General features: G+C 39.5%; 1 protein-coding gene and 1 pseudogene across 5 annotated transcripts in view; both read left to right on the top strand.

Annotated features, from left to right (window-relative positions):
- klhl32 (kelch-like family member 32) overlaps positions 1-18,696 on the top strand; it is a 261,784-nt gene that overhangs the window by 145,280 nt on the left and 97,808 nt on the right. The gene's annotated exons all lie outside the window — the stretch shown is intronic.
- On the top strand, positions 10,147-10,352 carry LOC144494557 (U2 spliceosomal RNA; annotated as a pseudogene).

Here is an 18,696-nt window from a genome sequence, read left to right as displayed (position 1 = left end):
TAAGAGAAAGTCGTATCATTTGTTGATTACGCTAGTCTTATACCTTGGTCACTTCTGACTCAAGGTTGGGTTATGACAGAATCTTACTGATTTGCAATCTTTGGCAGAAAGGTGAGCAACTCCGGGGAGCAATTTATCTTTTTAATGCATCCTGTTTTGGAGGAAAATTAAAATGCAACATTTGCAGCATAACGCAAAGGCAATATGAAGTTGATTTGTCACTATGTCCCAAATCTTGATGGATGGAGAATTTGTTGATTTTTAAAAAAAATTTGTTTTAGTTTTATGCAATCTTTTGCTTCCCTCAGTGTGTTTATTTAAACTGTAGTTTTATTGTGCATTGATGTTTTTACTGAGTTTGATAATGGGAAATATGTCCAGATTTGTGCTGCTGGTCTAATCTTACTTGAACAATATGAGCACATGTCACCTAGAGTTTTGGTAAATATGTAGGCACATTTTAATTTTATATCTCATTTAAACCTAGTTACAATAATCTAAATTTACGGTTCAAGAAATATCTGCACAATGTTCCCCTAGAATTGAAAGTGTATTGAACTGAATATACATATTTAATGCTTTCTTGTACTGTGCTATATATGTAAGAATGATTGTTATCTTTCATTATCAGTTTACCTTTTTAAAATTCCATCTGTGATGGAAAATTAGTGGGATGAACTTGAGCCCCCTCCCCCCAAAAAAATTAAACTTTGAGAATTTGTTTTTTTTTTAAATCACAAACACCAGCAAACAAATAATGGATTGAGAAATACTGATTTATTGGAAAGCACTATTATTGAAAGGTGTAAAATAATTAATTACAGGCTCTTGTTTCTTGAGGACACACCAAAGCCCATCAGCTGAGCTAATGTAGTGGTGTGAAATCCCGTTACTGGGACTTCTATGTGACCTATAGTTTCATTATAGTTTGATTTGAGCCCTCAGTGGGAAAAACTGGTTTTATTTTAGCAATGGTCTTGTACTAAATGGTTTTCTTTCTTTAAAAAAGCTTAATTTGTTCTGAAATAAACTGGATTAAATGTTTTAGTTTATTTTCTAAATTCTTATACGCAACCTTGCAGATCCATTGCAATTGTGTGGCAGGGAAATATAAAATAAACCATGAAAAGCTATGGCAAGGCCAAAAATATCAATAATCATAAAAGGGCTCACAGACAGATGAATGATACATAGATTAACTGGAAACAGCTGGGCCACAGCAAGAAGATTGCAGTTCCCTTAGAAGGAAGGAAAAGCCAAAGCTTCCTTTTAGAAGGCTAGAATCTATCATTAGGGGCATGGTAATAGCACACTTGGAAAATCACAGTAAAGTTAGGCAGAGTCAACATAGCTTCATGGAATTGTATTTGACAAATTTCTTAATGCTTTTAAAGATGAAACCAGAAGAGTAGAAAAGGGGAAACCAGTGGATTGGTATATTTGAATTTTCATACGCCAATTAATAAGGTTGTTACACAAGATTAGGGCCTTTGGGATAAGGGATGGCTTGTTAACATGGATGTAGGATTGGTTAACAGATAGAAAATAGAGAGTAGGAATAAATTGATTATTTACAGGATGGTAGAGTGTAACTCGGAGTGCCACAAGAATCAATAGCTGAGGGGCCCTCAGCTATTTTCAATTTATATTCATGACTTCGTTGAAGGAACCAAGTCTGGTGATAATACAGAGTGAGGTAGGAAAGTAAGCTGTGAGGAGGAGTGTAGAAGAATGAGAGTTGATTTCATTGAAATGTATACATTTTTAGTGAATTTGACAAAGATCAATGGACATTTGGTAACTAAGGGACTTGAGGGATATGGGGATAGTGTGAGTAGATAAAGTTAATGTAAAAGCTCCTCCATGATACTGAATGACAGTTCATGCTCAAAAGCTAAATTGCCTGGGTACTGTATGTGATATGAAATGAAGTGTTCACTAAAAGTATCTAAAAACCATCCAACATATATTTTCTCCAAAGGATTGTTGGTGTTCTCGTATATAATCAGTGAACTTGAGTTTCAGTGAGGTTATTCCAATATCTCATTGAAATTGGGACAACCTGTTCAGCAATTAGAGCCTATACATTCAAAGATTCTACATGCAATAAAACACCCATGTCTGCCAATGTTAATTGTGCAGTGGTCAAGATTTGCTCTTCTGTCAACTTGCGTCCTGCTCATTGTATCGTGTTTTTGATGGGACATGCTGATCACCATTTGTAAACTTCAGTCCCAGTGAGCTAGACAGTAAGTGACGAGAGGTTTCACAAGCTCGTAATTGATCAATGTTATATGTAGTAAAATATATTTGTGACATTAAAAAAACACCCAATACTGATTCAGAGCACAGTGGAAATTGTATTTCCCTTGATGTGTAGGGGAATGGCCAGATAATCATTACAACAAAGTTCTATGTGCTGTCCAGTTGTTCCAACCCACACAGCTAAACATGCACATACATTCACGTTGACTTGTTCTTGCAGAGAAAATCAGTGTCCATGCACAGATTTGTAACTCTAGCCACTGGCTCAATCACAGTTAAGTGACATGGATAATAATTCTCCTTTGATGCCAATCCTGGCCCTTCCCTCTATATAGGCAAGTAATAACTTTCATCAGTCGGCGGAACATCATTCAGATTGACTCTGTTGAGCTGTTTGCTTTAAAATCAATGCAGCATGCATGCGTAAATAGGCTTGTGAACTAGCATTTGGAGCTCACATTGAATATAACATTATGGAATCCCTCAAGATGAAATGTATGCCATGTTTAATGCTCACCGTTGTAGCAGGGGATCTATATCTAACATTATGGGAGCATTTTAGGCTAGTTATCGTGGATCTATAGCCAGTCAGATGGCTGGAATTGTGGGCAAGTGTATGGGAGTTGTAATAGTAAATCTGATGTGTTACAACAAATTCCCCAGCATCAGCTGATTTTGTGAGTAGGAGTAGAATAATGATACTGAATAAAATGTGTTGCAGTACTAACTCCCACTGGCCTTCTATTATCCAAGAAACTTTTTGCAGATACTTGAAAACCCAGATAATCAAGACAGAGGTTTCACTGTAAGCTGAAAATCTTGACGTTTTGCTGATGCCCTTTATTCCCTTAACTAATTTCAACATGGCTGCAACATAATTGTTATCCTTTAGCATTCCAGTCTGAGCCAGTGAAATCCTCAGCAGCATGTCACTACTTATGCATGGAGTGAAGAAAAACGGGTAAAAAGAAAATAATTAAGAATCAATAACAAGAGATCAGGCTCAAAGAAGAAAGAAACATGGAGGAAAACAAATTTAACTCAGTTTCCTTATGCACATTCAAGTTAAATTTAAATATCTTTACCAATTCAATGTCTTTTAAAAATAGGCAATTCACAAAAGAGGTCCAGGTATAATTCTAGAACGCAGGCATTACACATATACACAAAACCCCTAGCACATTTTCTGAATGTGTAAATGACATGTTACATGCAAACATTAAAGAATCCATCTTGTCTGTGTCTCATACACTCATGATCCCTGATGCTTTATGATTCAGACACTTACTATCAACCAAGAGCCACATAATCTCCCGAGGCATAAGAAAATGTGAAATATCCTGCTGATGGATTAGTGGGTAAATATATCTGTGAGCTTTGCAGGCTATGAAAGTCCTAGGTTTTAATCTCTTTATGCTGATTTTGCTGATCTCAGACAGTTCGCAGCGGGGCATATCAATTGGCTTCAGGTTAGGTAGGATTATCATCTAGTTGACTCCTGTTGACAAGCGTGTGTGTGTGTTTGTTGAAGTTGAATGGGTGGTTTGTGATCAGAACTCCCACCCACCTGACAAAGGAACAGCCTGCTCCGAAAGCTAGTGGCTTTTGCTACCAAATAAACCTGTTGGACTTTAACCTGGTGTTGTTAGACTTCTTACAAAGTTGAATGGGACCAGAACTGGATTGGCTCTTTTGCCACACATAGCCGATTAGTCACCCGACAGTTCAAGTTTAGACCCATGCATGTAGTTGCTCAAGTTAGGTTTCGGAGAGCTGTCCAACTGACTGCTAAGGCCCCTGGGACTGCAGTACAGCAAAAGTCATTACCTGTAGTAGGGAAAGGTGAAAATTGGAAACCATGCACATGTGGATAAGTATGTTAATTAGATACATTGATCCATAAGCATGCCAGCTTTTACTATCTTTGCTTCCTGCGGAAATCTCTATATTGATAATGTATGTGTAAAGAGGGTGGGGAAAGACATGGGGAAGAATCATTGGGAGGTTATTTTAGTTCTGGTCACTATGAAGGAATAGGATATTTTTGCTATTTTCTTTCCTTTTAGGGAAATAGTGCAGAACTTTACTGTTGATGGTAGCTTTCATCTATGCTCTTTAAATCCAGATGTGCAGACTGGAATCCAGAAAATTTGAAATGGGCCTGTGATGATACTGTGCCTTTAAGAAATGTATTTCTGATTTGAAACCTGCTCCTGTGTTGTTGAAATTACCTGAACACAAATTGCAGGACTGTCAAAAACAGCTAATCATTTGTGAAGAAAACATAGGTGAATCAACAATCATGTGTGATCTCAAGATGGAGACTGAGGAGCAGAAGCATTTTACTACTGCAGACAAAAGAAAAGGACAACAATGTGAAATGAGACAGTTTGCTGAAACTGTACCGTTATTTGAAATGAACTGCTGGAATAATCTATATGTAAAGCTTGCACAGAAGTGGATACCCAGTGAAACAGTACTGTTAACACCTGGTGTTCAAGTAAATTACAATAGTTTTTGCAGCAGCGTAACTGCCACAGTGAACTCTAGAACCATGGTTGCAACAGGTTGACAGCAAGGAAAACAACCTGCTGTGTGTCTTTGCCAAGCAGTGAGCAGAAAGTGATGGTGAAGATCCAGAGCAAGCAAAGGAGTAGGGCATAAATAGGTTGATTGACAGAAAATCAAGTCACTGGGTTGAGCTAAGCTTACACAGAGAAATCAAGCTTAGGAGCTGCTTGGAATTGTTAGAGGGCAGTGCCTCTATTTCCCCCTCTCTGGATTTTGAGACTGAGATCTGCCAGGAAATAAATCTCTTTCGGAGATTCTGCTGTTTGGGGGTGGATCTTTCTCTGTAGGTTGCTGAATGAGAGTCAGAATACAGGTGTCTGTCTAGAGGTGTTGAACGGGTGAAAATCTAGCATTCACGTGATCAGGAGAGGCATCTGTGTCGGCACAGACTTGGTGGGCCGAAGGGCCTGTTCCTGTGCAGTACTGTTCTTTGTTCATATCTGTTTTTGTGCTGATGACAAAAACGGATTTATGTCTGTGGGATTCTGCTTACATTGGAACAATAGCAATACTTAGTTGCTAAGAATGATACCTTGTCTTGTTTAATTATTTCCAGTTGATGAAAGTTATGCTAATTCTTTTTGTCATAGTTTAACTGTGTTGTTAAAAATAAAGTTTGTTTTGATAAAAGCTTCCTAGTGGGTCAGTTGAAACATACCTACAGCAAAATAGCTTATGCTCAAACTAATGCCAAAATCATAAAAAGTTAGGGTCTAGGCTAACTTCATAATATACCTTCTGATCTGGTCGCTAACAGGCCTCCTTCCTCTGATATCCATTTGCTAGAAGAGGGTCTGCAACATATAGGGTTGATGTGGGGCAAAGTACACTACCATCCACACAATGATGTAAGAGAAGATGTGACCCACACCTAGGGGTCATTTTATGTTGGACAGAGCTGTGTGCACAAGCAAGCATGGAAACAGATCCTAGCTTGAACGCTTTACTGTATATCTGTACATAGTTTTAGCAGTTTAAAAAAATATACATAGTTAACTTACTTATGACTGTGAAGACTGAATTTAAGACCTGCTGGATGGAATCCAACAACCAACAATATGTTGGCTCTGGATGGAAAAACCCAAAACCTCACAAAAAATGCAGAGATAAACTAAAATCCTGCCAAGGCTGAATAAAAATTCATAGAGGCCTTTTGATCTGAAGAAAAACTGGACAGATGTGCAGGAGAAAAATGACAGGGAAAACTCCAAAGAAAGGTTTAGAAGCTGAAGACAGAAATTTAAAATTCCTTACTGCAGCAGAAGACTCCAAAAACTCTCTTGGAAGTCTTGTTTCAATTCCCAAAGGGTAGAGTCAGCAGACCTAGCAGGGGTAAGCGAAAACTTTTAAATTCCAGTATATGCATTACATGAGAAATGTTTAAATAATTCGGTGGTCATAAATTGTCATTTAAGAATTTAGTCGGAAAAAGTAGACCCCTGAGTCGGTGTTTGTTTGAATCATAGAGTCCCTACAATACAGGAGGAGGCCATTTAGCCCATTGAGTCTGTACCAACCACAATCCCACCCAGTCCCTATTCCCGCAACCCCACACATTTACCCTACTAATCCTCCTGACACTAAGGTCAATTTATCATGGCCTATCAACCTAACCCGCACATCTTTCGACTGTGGGAGGAAACTGGAACACCCAGAGGAAACCCACGCAGACACGGGGAGAACGTGCAAACTCTACACAGACAGTCACCCAAGGTCGGAATTGAACCTGGGTCCCTGGCGCTGTGAGGCAGCAGTGCTAACCACTGTGCCACTGTGCTGCCCCAAGTCTGAACTTCTTCCAAGAAGAAGAAGAAAAATAATTAATTAATTTGGGAGAATTGCGACTATAGGATCAGCTTTAAAAACTTGCAAAGAGGCCAGGATTCAATGTTTTAGTAACCCTAAAGCACAGAGCTGAAATGGAGAAGTTTGCAACAAGTCGATCAAAGCAGCCATTGTTTAAAATATTCTCAACTCCTGAATGTGAACTTATTGCAGCGGGAGATCACCAAAACTGGTAAACACGGTAAAGTCTACATCTTCAAACAAACAGCAGGGTCATCTTGACTTTCAGCAACTTCTTAAAGCTGAGCATACATTTCAAAAAATTTTAACCATGCATAAAAATCCAACTTACCAGATCAGTTTGGACTCCTCCAAGAAGCCACACCTAATGGAAAACTGGGTGTTCGGGAGAAAATAATTTTTAAACTGCCAGAGTACATCGGGTCTAAGACAAACTCAGTAAAGGTCCAAATTATTATCTTTTCATGCTGGTTTGATGAATTTGCGGATGATGTAGTCCTAATGCAATGCTTCGATGATTCCTCAACCAGCTTAGATGAAATATTAAAAGCCTTTGACAAATATTTTAATCTTCAAGTTGTGGAGCGCGCAGGGCATAAAAGGAGGCACAGAAAACGCCTTGTAAAACACCAAAAGGGATAAATGCAATACTTGAGTAAACAAGGTGAGGGTACAAGAAACATAGGGAGCTTTCCAGAAGTCTCAAAAATATATCTTTTTGATAATGCTGACATATTATCTGAACTGCAACAGCAGGTGACAGTGCGGAGTTAGCAGCTGGCTGTGAATGAAAGAAAGCCTTCTAATGAAATCCAAAATAAACCCTACAGAAGGAAAATTAAATATGTTTGGAAAACGTTCATGTCAGAACTGAATTGGAAGATTTCAAACTCAAGATTCAAGCTGAGTATATGCCTTTGAAAACACATGAGATACAAAGTCGTCAATGGACCAAACCATTCAAAATTGAATAATGAACTTGAAGAACAGGTTCAAGATCTTAGGAATGAATTGAAAGCGTCTCTAGTGCGTTCAATGACCATTCCTAAAAGCACTGAAAGCCCAGACAAAGTTTTTTAATTTATACAAGAGTTTTGCAGGTAACTCTGCAACAAAAACAACTCAACTTTTCAGTTGTTGCTGAGCTGAATGAAAAAATTCATAAGCTCAAAAAACAAGCGGAAAAGAAAAAAATAATCAAAACTTTGGCTAAAATTGTGCAACAAGTGGGAATGAATGTTGCTTGATTGAAACGTAAACTTCCATCTGTGTCACGGTAAGCTGCCCGATGATGAAAGAAGAGGAAAAAGCATTACGGACATGAACACAGTGCTTCTCCACCCTGGAAAACATGGGATAAATCAACAACTACCTATCACCACAACTGCCAAATTGACAGAGCGGTTCAAGAACAAGTAAGTCCAAAAGAGCATGAAAAGATACCCAGATGCCAGAACAACCTCCAAATCAATAGAGTTTGCCTGTAATGACAGACCTACCACTCCTCCGACATTACTGCACATGAAATAGAGGTGTTAGAAGATCTCTAGAGCCCTTGAATCTATGAACTGAGACTTGATGCAGTAAGAGCGATGCAAATACATGGCGTAAAGCAGAATAACTTGGAATACAGGTGTAGTATAAGAGTCTGGCATATATAGGGTTAATGTGGGACTGAGTACTGCCTACACAGTGATGTAAGAGAACATATGACCTGCACCTAGGAGTCAGTCTAGTGTAGGACCGAGCCATACGTATACGCAAACATGGAGGCAACTCTTATCTTGAACTCTTCACTGTATGTATTTACATAGTTCTTATAGTTGTACATACAGTTGATCTACTGAAGACTATGAAGACTTCATTAAGGCCTACCAAATGATATCCTACACCTTAGAACAGATTATATATTAAAAATGTTACATATCAAAAGTATTTTGGCAATATGTGTTATGTTTACCAAACACATTTTGGATTGACTTAACTGGAGCTCATGATTACTAAAAATCACAAGAACATAGTCAACTCATGATGCTGGATCTGTGATTATAATTCTGAGGGCCAAGGAGAGGATGGAAAATGTAAGGGTTGGGAGGTTAAGTTATAGCATGATATGAAATTTAATATATAGACATGATTCATGGAAAATTACTATGACAACAATTAAGACTGCTGGACAAACACTAAATTAAAACTAAGTTATTTGTTATTTTACCCTGATATTTGAAGGATAAGCAAAAAATGGAAAAATACTGCCATTAGTTAGCGTCTACCAACCCAGTATAAACTGGGGAAATCCAAAGGGGAAAGATGATGAACTCATCAATGTAATGAGTAGTGGCTTCCTGACTTGATGTGTTAGGACACCCATGGGAGGCTGCTGTCTCTGCTGGACTTGATTCAGAGCAGTGGCCCAAATGTTAGTCAGTGTACACATGTAGATAAATCGTTATTATAATCATTTTGAGCAATAGTTTATAATACAACTTGGGAGCGGTGCAATCTTGAGGAGCTTAAACTACCAACATAAACTGGGGAAAATATTCGAGTAAGAATTGGTGAAGGATGTATCGAAGCCATATTGAGGGTTTTTTTCAATCTGTCATGGGTTTCTGTGCAGGCAGCAAGTTAAAGCAGCTGAAACAGCCAGCATGTTGAAAAGCTGACAGGTAGCCACTGACTTTTACCTTCATTCCAAAGTAATCTGGAGCATAGAATCATAGAAACCCTACAGTGCAGAAAGAGGCCATTTGGTCCATCGAGTCTGCACCGACCACAATCCTACCCAGGCCCTACCCCATATCCACCCACTAATCCCTCTAACCTATGCATCTCAGGACACTAAGGGGCAATTTTAGCATGGCCAATCAACCTAACCCGCACATCTTTGGACTGTGGGAGGAAACCGGAGCACCCGGAGGAAACCCACGGAGACACAAGGAGAATGAGCAAACTCCACACAGACAGTGACCCAAGCCGGGAATCGAACCCAGGTCCCTGGAGCTGTGAAGCAGCAGTGCTAACTACTGTGCTACCTTGCTGCCCATATGAGATATGAGAACCTCCAGTGGAACAATTGGGATTGCTATTTAAATGTGTGAAATGTTCATTGTAAGCTCATCTTTTAACCTAGGATTCTGAATTTAACAATGAGAAAAGGAGTTCCCAGTCTTCCAGTAACTCACCAGGCCATGAGATTTGCTGGAGTTGAGCAATTGACGGGCAAGAAATGCATTAAATGCAGTGATCTGATGCCTGTTTCCTTGCCGAAGTGCAGAGCCTTTATTCACAGGGCTTATTCTAACAGTGTGCTTTCACTGCTTTGGAGGTGATTTCCATTACTTTGGAGGTTATGTCTGCTACCCTGGAGTTTTTGTTGCCTTTGATCTGCACTTCCCAGCTGTCAACCTTCAGTTCAATATGGGAGCTGCTTCTCCAGCTTTGAACCTCAGGTGAGGAACAAGATGAGGATCAGGCACAGGGTCAGCCTTCTCCCCAACCAAAATCGCTTCTCGGCCTTTTGGCTAAGATCAAGTGTAGTATGGTCGGCAGCCCATGGTCGGCCGCACTTGGTTGAGGTCATTAGGTTACACTGAAGCTTCATATGCTTCATATGAAGCAATTTTTTAAAGCGGCATCTCGTCCTTTTGGCTAAGATGCAAATGAGCTCAAGTCTTGGAGGAGGAACCTCCCCCTTCTCCAATCAGCTTGGCTCATGTAGATCAGGCCCAGGACAGGGTGGTTTGGTCGTTCGCCCTGTCTTGTCAGCCTGGATCTGAAATGTCTCAACTTGTTGAGACTCTGAATTGGATTTGATTTGATTGAATTGGAAAAGTATATATTTTTTAAAATCGCTTCTCGGCCTTTTGGCTAAGATCAAGCGTGGTCTGGTGATGCTGCACTTGGTAGTGGCCATTGGGTTGCATTTAAGCTTCATTTTCATATGAAGCAATTTTTAAAAGCGGTATCTCAGCCTTTTGGCTAAGATGCAAATGAGATCAAGCCTGGGGGGGTGGAGATGTCTGCCTACTCCAATCAGCTTGGCTCATGTAGATCAGGCCCAAGACAGGGTAGAGGGTTGCGTGCCCTGTCTTGTCAGCTTGGATCGGAAATGTCTCAACTTGTTGAGACTCTGAATTGGACTTGACTTAATTGAATTGGAAAAGTATAAAGAAAAACTGCTTTCCACTAGTTAGAGAATGAGCAGGTAACTCCAACTTGCAGGAAACAATGTCCCCAATCTCATGATATACTGGCTGAGAAACTTCTTAGACATGCCTTAGCACTGGTATGTCAGGAGATGTTCAGTATCTTCTGCTTATAATGCTATTGCCTTGTCACTAAGTTTTAAATCAGAACCAATGTAATATCAACAATTGTCATTGAATATACTCTGTTCCCAATCCCTCACCTTCAGTGACATTTGTTAAACAAATCTGCTTAATTTCTATTTTAATACATGCTAAATAAATCGATAGGCCATTCTCATTCATTTGCAGTTCATGTAGTCACAATAAGTAGTCTCACAACACCAGGCTAAAGTCCCAACAGGTTTATTTGGTAGCATGAGCTTTCGGAGCACTGCTCCTTCATCAGGTGAGTGCAGGATTTGTTTCACAACCAGGGCATAGATAGACACAAACTCAATTACAAGATAATGCTTGGAATGCGAGTCTTAACAGGTGCAGACAATGTGAGTGGAGAGAGGGTTATGCACAGGTTAAAGAGGTGTGAATTGTCTCAAGCCAGGACAGTTAGTGAGATTTTGCAAGCCTAGGCAAGTCGTGGGGTTACAGATAGTGTGACATGAACCCAAGATCCCGGTTGAGGCCGTCCTCATGTGTGCAGAACTTGGCTATAATTTCTGCTCAGCGATTCTGGGTTGTCATGCATCTTGAAGGCCGCCTTGGAGAATGTTTACCCAAAGATCAGAGATTGAATGCCCTTGAATGCTGAAGTGTTCCCCGACAGGAAGGGAATACTCCTGCCTGGTGATTGTCGAGCGGTGTCCATTCATCCGTTGTTGTAGTGTCTTCATGGTCTCGCCAATGTACCATTCTTCAGGGCATCCTTTCCTACAGCGTATCAGGTAGACGACGTTGGCCGACTCGCAAGAGTATGTACCGTGTACCTGATGGATGATGTTCCCACGTGAGATGATGGCATCTGTGTTGATGATCTGGCACATCTTGCAGAGGTTGCTGTGGCGGGGTTGTGTGGTGTCGTGGTCACTGTTCTACTGAAGGCTGGGTAGTTTGCTGCGGACAATTGTCTGTTCGAGGTTGAGCAGTTGTTTGAAGGCAAGTAGTGGGGGTGTGGGGATGGCCTTGGCGAGATGTTCATCTTCATCGATGACATGTAGTGACTTAGTATATATCTATAAGAATGTTCCATTTGTACTTCAAGACCTCGGAGTAATCCTTCTGTTTTTACAACCTGTTTTAACCAGGAACCAGGTGCAACATGAATTCTGGAACCTGTTATCCTCCAAATGCAATGTTTTATCATCTATTAGGAAGCTATTAGAAAAACGATGGGTGGTCTCATTTTGGAAAGGGAAAGAGAGAAAGAAAGCTTGTTCCATCTTGCCACAAACATTGCTCTTAGTGCTGTAAACACAGAACAGTATTGTCAGCAATTATGAAGAAGCTGATGCATAGTTTTACACAACCCACTTCAAGTGCTGAATTTCATTAAGTCTACCGATAGTATATGTACTGTAATTATTCTTGGGCCAAAAATATCTAATTTGATAGTTTTATAACAGATTGATTTAAAATTCAATTGATTTGTCAATGAATTTAGTCAGCTGAAGAGGTGAGAGTTTTTAACCATCAGAAATGATTGGTAGGAAAAAACCTCACCTAGGCTAATGCGTTTAATGAGTATTTAAAAAAAAAAATAAAACTTGGAGTATGAAAGACTTCAGTAATTATAGTATTAATAATTTGTCCAAAATGTAATTGTGTATCTGTTGGCAAATTTTCTCTAAAATAATTATATCTTTATAATGTAGAACAGATAGCTTGGCTTGAAAATCCTGCTCCCTCAAAGGAATTAGAATCCACGTTTAGGCACTTTATTGTGTCTAATTTTGGGTAGCATGGTGGCAAAGTGGTTAGCACTGCTGCCTCACGGCGCCTGTGACTTGAGTTCGATTCCCAGCTTGGGTCACTGTCTGTGCAGAGTCTGCACATTCTCCCTGTGTCTGCGTGGGTTTCCTCCGGGTGCTCCGGTTTCTTCCCACAGTCTGAAAGACAAGCTGATTAGGTGCTTTGGCCATGCTTAATTCTCCCTCAGTGTGCTCAAACAGGTGGCGGAGTGTGGTAACTAGGGCATTTTCACAGTAACTTCATTGCAGTGTTAATGTTAGCCTACTTGTGACACTAATAAATAAACTTAAAAAGCTTAACTTAAAACTAAAATTGTATTTGATTCAACTGCTGATTACAATGGTATTTATTGATGATGAATTAAAAAACGTTTTATTGCAAGATATCACTTCCAGACTGACCTGACGCACTTTTTAACCAATCAATTACCAATTAAAATTGGTCAGTATTATGTACGCAGACCTGGCATTCCGTTTGCACACAGCAAGCACCACAGAAAGTGGATGAATGAATGATCAGACCTGTGTTTTGTTTTCAGTCATGAGGAAATAACTCAGGATTCTTGATTTAGTGACGTAAAATATTTTATATCACCCTGACCAGGCAGTCAGAGCCTCAGATTGATATCTCATTTGTTAGGTGGTACCTTCGACATCAACACTGCACAGAAGTAACAGCTTAGGTTATGTGCCCAGTAGTCTGTGATAGACTATGTATTCAGAGATGATAGGAAAGCTGTCTGTGTCAACCTGTCACTTATAGCTTGTTTCTTGTACTAATGCAATATATTGTATTAAAGTGTGGCATGGTTTGTGTGTTTAATTTTAGTTCCAGTCTTAAAGAATAGTGATTGACACCAAGTCGGAATATTTGTTCTCTATCATCTGATTAGTGTAATACAAAACTCTTTCCCTTACCCTCCTGTTCCAACATAAAGAAATTTGAATAAAAGATAGACAAAGTAATATCACAAATCAGCAGAGTTTGCTTCCTTTTCACATACATTGGTGTAGGAAGTTTTAGTAGAGACTTGGAGGCAAAGGGCGCTGATGGATTGAGTTTAATCAGGGACTTCGAGGTAAGGGTCACCAAGAAAATTAAGGAGAAAGACATTGTGCTGGTTGCCCAATATGTTTTTGCCATGTTTCTGCTTTTCCTGTGGCAATGTGGATGGTAACCCACCTGGCAGCAGTGGGAAGCCAAGTGGGCTTGTGAAATGGCAAACTACCTTCTATTTTCTAAGGACAGTATAATTCTAACATCATTGCACAGGCCCCATGATGTGTCAGTACCTCAACAACTGCCAAAGGTGGCATCTGCACATTGGGTCTCAGCACTATGGGTGTTTAATGAATTATGAATGTTAATTGACAGGCCTAATGGCATATTTTAGACAGAGGCTTGTCATTGCAAGACCAGTCCCTGCAGACTTCTTATAGATATTGCTCATTGAGCAGAGATGGCTGCTGGTACCCTTTTGCTCCTTCTTCCCTACTCCTAATTGAACATTGAACCTGGAGGCAGCCACCTGAGTGGTCCCTTCCAGAAAATTGGTCTGTAAGGCGCGCTGCTCTGACTGCTGGGTCATGGACCTGGAAATGGTTCCGATGATGGACAATGTTCCAAGTGGAGAAGGTTCAGCCCTGGAATTATTGTCACTGGTCCTGTACACCTCTTGTTTTATTATAAAAGAAGTAAGGCTCTTATTTGGTTTCTGCATTTTGTCTAATTTTATTTGGTTGGGCTGGGCCTGTTCAGATAGACTAAGGAGCCATTTATATAACACCTTATTAATTTCAGAATGGCTTAAAGTACCTTCCAACCAATGGATTACCAAAGAAAATGCGCAGATTATCTTTTCATTATTCATGTTTACTTGTAATCCCAATCTCCAGCATGCAGATCCCAATGTAGCTGCATTTTATTCTTGCCAGAGACAGTGCTGTCCGGCTATCCTCTGGGTCTCCTTCCACTACTTTTTAACAGTAATTGAACTGGTCAAAGTACATGAAGGTTCTCACTTACAGGCATTTCAGTGATTGTAGGTTGTGAAATTTCTTGTATAAACTGAAAACTATCTGACTGAGACCTGGACAATCTTATTCTAAAGTTGAAAAACATGTCCAGTGCCATTAAGTAATGATTTAACCATGCAGCGAATGTAGGTTTTTGAGCCTTATGTCATGAGATGAATTATCAAAAAATTAAAAATGAAATCTAGTTACATGAATGATAAATGTTTAAAAAAAAACAAAATTTACATGTCTTTACTGAAAAACTTAAAATGCATTTGTAGGGCTGTGGAGGGGAGTGCTAGGCAGTGCTGTGGTGAGCTGCATTATGCAATAATCCTTTTGTATATTGAAATTCATGAGGTATCATTGGGTGCAAATAGGGCTGAGAGAGAGCAGAAATTTGGAGTAGAACAGGAAAGCAGAAAGTCTTCTGCCATCTACAACCAGCCGTGGGATGTATCCAAGGTATCACTGGGGGCTACCTTGGGTATTCTGCCCCTCCACCCCCGTAACCCCAATAGGCTGAGAGGAGATTGAATAGAATGGTTGATTGAATAGCCTCTGGGGTTTCGAAGAATGGGAGACAATCTCATTAGAAGCATATCAAATTATTGGCTGGTTAGATGCTAAAAGGCTATTTTCCCCAGGGGGAAAGTCCAGAATGAGGGCACATAGTATCAGAATAAGGGACCAGGCATTTGGAACTGCGATAGGAAGAGATTTCTTCAATCAAATGGAGGTGAATGTTTGGAAGCTGTAGGTGCTGTTCATCGAGTATATTCAAGGCTGAGATTGATGGGCCTTTAGAAATGAAGGGTATTAACAAGTATGGGAATAGGACGGGAGTGTAGGATTGATGTAAAACTTCAGCCACGATGGATTGAATGACCTAACCATTCCTATTTCTTATGATCTTGTGATCCTTATGTAAGAGGCATTTCTGCCAAATGAAACCTGAAGAAGACTGCCCACATGAAAGGTATTCAATCCCATAACTCCCTGAGAAGCAGAATAAAAATGGAGCAGTCCTTTCTATTCGTCAGAGTGCCCCTGTCAGAGTGGCATTTTGCTTATCCAATTCCCACTACCTCACCAGAGTGCTGCTTCAGCACGCACCAGTGCACATCTCAATTATTTTAATGACCCTATCACTACAATTTAGGGTGATATCATCTACAAGGTGCCATGGTAAGTTCTGCCCATCACATTTTTGGTGATAGAGCCAGTTTGAGGAACTTAATGCCCAATATATTAGGGTACAGTAAAACTATTACCTATTTGCTAATGGTGAATACTTAAAAGAAATTGCATTTTTTTTTGTTATCTAGAATTATGCATAAAATTTCCTGCAGTTTTATGATTCCTCTATTATTCTCCCTGAAGCTATAGTTTGGTCTGTGGTACTGGGGATCAATTAATATATATGAATGATTGTTAGCCAATTAATATGTTCAGTCGTGCAGAAGTGCTTGTTTTCACCATCTAAGTAAATAGGTATTTTTTATAGTTACCTCAATGGTATAAAATAAAATCAACTGAACCATAATGTCTCAAGTGTAGTTAAGTTCCAGCACTTCGGCTGAGGTTATACTGTTAATGCAATATACCGTGGAAAAATCTAATATGCAGCCTTGGGTGCAGATTGGATAGTCTACAGGATTAGTGTCAGCATTCTTTATAGAAGTGAAACTTGATGGGCAGGCTGGAGACAGATCTACGAAACCTCATTAAATTGTTGAATTGTTCATTACCAAGCTCTCTGACTTTAATAAAGTGCTCATTGACTTTCCTGCATCCTCAATCCCACGAAAAAGAATAGCAGCTTGGAAGGCTGTTAGCCATGCAAGGAGAAAAGAAGGAGGGGAGGGGGGAGGAGAGTGGGGGGAGCAGGACACTCAAATTAAAGGGAGAGAGTGGCTTGTAGACAGATATTCTGCCAAGCATTTTACCTCAATACCAGGGGCAAGTGCAGAAGGAGAGGAAAGCTCAGTATGTGGTAACATGGCCTAACAGCTCAGAAACTAGCTGCAATCAGATGAAAATGAGACATGCCACAGTGATGATTACCTGCAGCTCTCTGATTATTTGCCTCTTTTTAGTTAATGAGCATGAGAAAACCATGCCTTTATTCCAATATGTGGAACTGAATAAGCTGCAGGGCTGAGAATTTAGATAAAAGAACTCGCTGCAGAGAAAAATAGAATTTTTATGTTTTTTTTAATTCTTAAAGGGATTATAAAATATTAAAAATTTGTGCCCCATATAATAGGCAAGAGCATACTTTCTAAAAACCTAAAATTTGTTACTTTAACCTCTGGTATTTGGATAATCATTGCTATGACATGTTTGCACTTGTAAATTTTGTTTCTAAAAGAAAATTGGTAAAATGAAATGAACTACTTCTGTTATTATGGAATGATTAAGATTTTATTATTTTAATACGAAGTTGAAACATGCTTAGATCATACCAATTCAAACTATTGGTGGCACTAATTGGTACACAGTGGTAAAATACAGTTCGATTGTATTTTCTGCCACTGATATGCTGATGTTGTCAAAGAAATAAACTCAAATCCACATAAAAATATGATTGGTTAAAAGATGCATAAATATTTTATAATACTTCATTGCTATGAGGATCATTCATTGCTCAGCTTTATTATGGTATTTTGCTCTATTTAGGGCAGTTAACCCTTTTTTAACCCAACTACAGAAGGTGCCGAACCTCATTATGTGAGAATGATTTGAGTACACTTGTTTCAGCAATGCCAAGATCCATGAAATTAAAAAAATAAAGAGAAAGTGAAGGCAAGGTTACACACTGTCTATATCTGTAAACTAAAATATTTGAAAATTTAGCTAAAGATTAATCCTTGATTTTTAAAAATACATCGAGTGCATATGGTTAAGGTGTTTTTATTCAAAAAATAAAATTTCAGAATACGAATTTGCTGGAATTTAGGTTTTGATGCAAGAATCACTGGAGTATTAGGAAGTGGTATCTGGAATGCAGAACTCCAGTATGTGCGTAAATGCCATGATCCCTGCCCCCAATCTCTATTTCTGTCCCCATTTTAACTGATGAAGACTAAACAGTTAAATAGCACTATTTAACTGTATGTGTGTGGTTTCTGATGTTGAATATGATTTTCTCTTCACTCAAGAGCTGGTATTTTAGACTTGTCATGATCTATATTCACGCATTTAACAATGTCATGCCTGCATCTGCCAGCCATTCTCATTTTATTGGGACATCAATATTTGGCTAATGCATCTGCATCATCTGTGTTTCCTTCTCTCCCGAGTGGAAGTTAAAGAACTGCCCTTATTCAAGCTTCTATCAGTCTAGTAAACTGCCCATCCATCGCTGACACTCAGTTTTAAACTACAATGATGATGCCTGTGGGTCCCATGCCCATGTATCCGTTTAGCATTGTCTCCGAGCTTTCTTTGGAAATTGGACATTTTTAGAAACGGCCCTGAGTACTTGGGGAATGGTGACTCACTAGCAGCAGACGCCCTTCAGCAACAGCCAAAAAACGAGACATTGCCTGAAATTCATGAGTTTGACTGGGGAGAAGAAACATTTCAGAATGATTGGTGAGAGTGGGACATAGAGGAGCAGCTGGCAGCAAACTGTGAGCAACAAGAGACTCTGGAGAGACTTCAACAAAGGTACACCTTTACAAACTGGTCTCATCAATCACTGCAAGAACATACTCAGTCACTTATTTACCCACTGTGTGTTATGCTGGGTTGCTGCTGGATGTCATCGGCAGGATACAATTTTGATGCAAAGTCACTCTGGAACAACCAGTTTAGGGGACACATGTCAATCAGCTCTGTGCAGCATATCGGGCAAACCTGTTTAGCCCAAGTTAGATATTTCTTGCCTCTAACCTGTGGTAGAGGTACCAGAATTATTA

The sequence above is a fragment of the Mustelus asterias genome, chromosome 5 (genome assembly GCF_964213995.1).
Source record: "Mustelus asterias chromosome 5, sMusAst1.hap1.1, whole genome shotgun sequence".
In the NCBI taxonomy this organism is placed as follows: Eukaryota; Metazoa; Chordata; class Chondrichthyes; order Carcharhiniformes; family Triakidae; genus Mustelus; species Mustelus asterias.
The sequence above is the reverse complement of the archived record's forward strand: the minus strand, read 5'-3'. Positions and strand labels throughout refer to the sequence as shown.